Here is a 2798-nt window from a genome sequence, read left to right on the forward strand (position 1 = left end):
ATACAAAGTTGGTGGCAATGGAATCGGGGTGCACAGGGACTGCTTTCCTGATGGCTGGCAAAGCAATGTCCTTGTCCCAGATAAAGCAGCCCCTGCGTTCTGGAGCAGAAGTCTTGGCTGGCGTATGTGGAACCCGCTGCCCCTGCCCACCCCTTACCCCGGTTTGGAAGTTTGCAGCGGTGCCTGATGAGTGCACTGAATCACCTGGATGTTCAGGGAGCAGGAAGGCAGCGCGAACGGCAGGGAACCTGCACCTGCACCTTTATGGACCAGCTCCCTGCACTCCCGGGATGGATCCGGACTCCTGGCATGGCAGTGGTGAAACAGAAGTGGTGGGAGGCTGCTGCCCAGTTATACTTTCGTGGCGGGTTGCAAAGAGGATGACCCTGGCTGTGGCGGGGGTGTTGGCAGGCAATAAGGTGGGAGTAGAATCCGGGGTGGTTGGGATGCATGGTGACAGTAGGGGGAAGGGAGGGAGGGGCAAAGTCACAAAAGACTACAGCAGGCCATGCGAGGTGGATCACGTCTGTAACTACAGCACATTGGGATTCAGAGGACAGGAGATCAAGATCAGCCTGGCTAACATGGTGAAACCCCATCTCTAGCAAAAGTACAAAACATGAGCCCAGCATGGGGGCGGGTGCCTGTAGTCCCCGCTGCTCCAGAGGCTGAGGCAGGAGAATGACATGATCTCGCAAGGTGGAGCTTGCAGTGAGCCGAGATCACGCCACTGCACTCCACCCTGAGTGATAGAGCCAGACTCCGTCCTGAAGAAAAAGAAAGAAAAAGAAAGAAAGAAAGAAAGAAAGAAAGAAAGAAGAAAGAAAGAAGGAGGGAGGGAGGGAGGGAGGGAGGGAGGGAGGGAAGGAAGGAAGGAAGGAAGGGAGAAAGAAAGAAAGAAGGGAAAGAAAGAATGAAAGGAAGAAGAAAGAAAGTGAGAAAGAAAAGAAAGAAGGAAAGAAAGAAAGAGTGACAGAAAGAAAAGAAAGAAAGAAGGAAGGAAAGAAGAAAGAAAGAAAGAGAGAAAAGAAAAAAGAAAGAAAGAGAGAGAAGGAGAGAAAGGAAGGTAGAAAAGAAAGAAAGACAAGAAAGAAAACAAAAAAGCCCACAGCACCTGGTATTCCCAGGCAATCTCCCATCCAAGTACTAACCAGGTCTGACCCTGCTTAGCTTCCCGAGATCAGATGACATCTCGTGTGTTCAGGGTGGTATGACCATAGACACCAGCCCAGGCGCCTGGGTGCCACAAGAGCCTGGCCCAGCCATGCCCACTGGCTTCCAGCCGACACCACCAGCCAGGGGCCTCCGTGCTCATATCAGGACCGCCGAGACGGTCGCCCGTGGCCTTCCACCAGCTCCCGAGCTCCCAAGCTTCCACCATGTCTGGCCTGCTCAGAAAAGGGAGTGCTCTGAGGCGTCAGGGCCCAGTGCCCATGATCCTGGGACCCCGTCTGGTCCTCTGCCCTGTCGCAGAGGTATTCTTTTGGATCCCTGGTGGCTCAGGAGCTCCTGCAAGGCCTGCTCTTGCCACACACAATTAGAGCCATCAGGGCTGTCCAAGGGCGAACAGGTGGCCCAACAGCACCTGGACTTTTTCTCAAAATGCCAACACCCGGGCCTGCGCCTTTGGTGTCCGGCCCCCTGCCCTCCCAGGCTGGAGCTGGGCTTTTGGCGGGGCAGCGGGTAGGTGGAAGAAATGGAATGCTGCTGCCCAGTGTTGCTTTGGTGGTGCACCACCAGAAGGAGTTCCCCAGGTGCGTCAGGGGTGTAGGGGCGCGATAAATGGGGAGCAAAGTTAGGGGAGGTTGGGAAGCATGGCGATAGTGGGGGGAAAGGAGTGGGGGGGGAGCCACAAAATCCTACTGCAGGCCGGGCATGGTGGATCATGAATATAATCCCAGCACTTTGGGAGCTCGAGGCGTGTGGATTACAAGGTCAGGAGATCCCGACAAGCCTGGCTTACATGGTGAAACCCCGTCTCTAGTAAAACTGCAAAATATGAGCCTGGAGTAGCGGTGGTCGCCTGTAGTCCCTGCTGCTTGGGAGGCTGAGGCAGGAGAATGGCGTAAACCTGGGAGGCGAAGCTTGCAGTGAGCCGAGATCGCACCACTGCACTCCAACCTGGGGTAGAGCGATACTCCATCTGGAAGAAAAAGGAAGAAAGGAAGAAAGGAAGAAAGAAAGAAAGAAAGGAAGAAAGGAAAGAAAGAAAGAAAGGGACAGATAGAGAGAGAGAAAGAAAGAATAGAAAGAAAGAAGGAAGGAAAGAAGAAAGAACGAAAGAAAGAAAGAAAGAAAGAAAGAAAGCAAAAAACACGAGAGAGAGACAGAAGGGAAGAAAGGAAGGTAGAAAAGAAAGAAAGAGAAGAAAGAAAGCAAAAAAGCCTACAGCCACCAGTATTCCCAGGCAGTGTGCCATCCAATTACTAACCAGGCCCGACCCTGCTTAGCTTCCAAGTTCACACGAGATCGGGCGTGTTCAGGGTGGTATGGCCGTAGACATGGGAAGAGACAGCTGGGTGCCCCAAGAGCCCGGCCCAGCCATGCCTGCCTGCTTCCTGTCAGCACTGCCAGCCTGGAGCCGCCGGGCTCAGTATCGGGTCCACCATGCCACTCCCTCTCAGCCTTCCCCAGGCTCCTGAGCTGCCGAGCTTCCTCCACATCTGGCCCGCTCGGAACATTGAGTGCTCCAAGGCATCAGGGCGTAGGGCCCACGATCCTCGGCCCCCGTCTGGTCCTCTGCCCTGTCATGTAGGTATTCTTTTGGATCAGTGGCCGCTCAGGACCTCCTGCGAGGC

At 54.4% G+C, this 2798-nt stretch overlaps 2 pseudogenes; both read right to left on the reverse strand.

The window, feature by feature from the left end:
* Positions 1-1102: 1102 nt before the first annotated feature.
* Positions 1103-1222, reverse strand: LOC117077119 (annotated as a pseudogene).
* Positions 1223-2382: 1160 nt separating this feature from the next.
* LOC117076878 lies at positions 2383-2501 on the reverse strand (annotated as a pseudogene).
* Between the last annotated feature and the right edge of the window lie 297 nt (positions 2502-2798).

This window comes from Trachypithecus francoisi, unplaced genomic scaffold (genome assembly GCF_009764315.1).
Source record: "Trachypithecus francoisi isolate TF-2019V2 unplaced genomic scaffold, Tfra_2.0 Lachesis_group5, whole genome shotgun sequence".
Lineage (NCBI taxonomy): Eukaryota > Metazoa > Chordata > Mammalia > Primates > Cercopithecidae > Trachypithecus > Trachypithecus francoisi.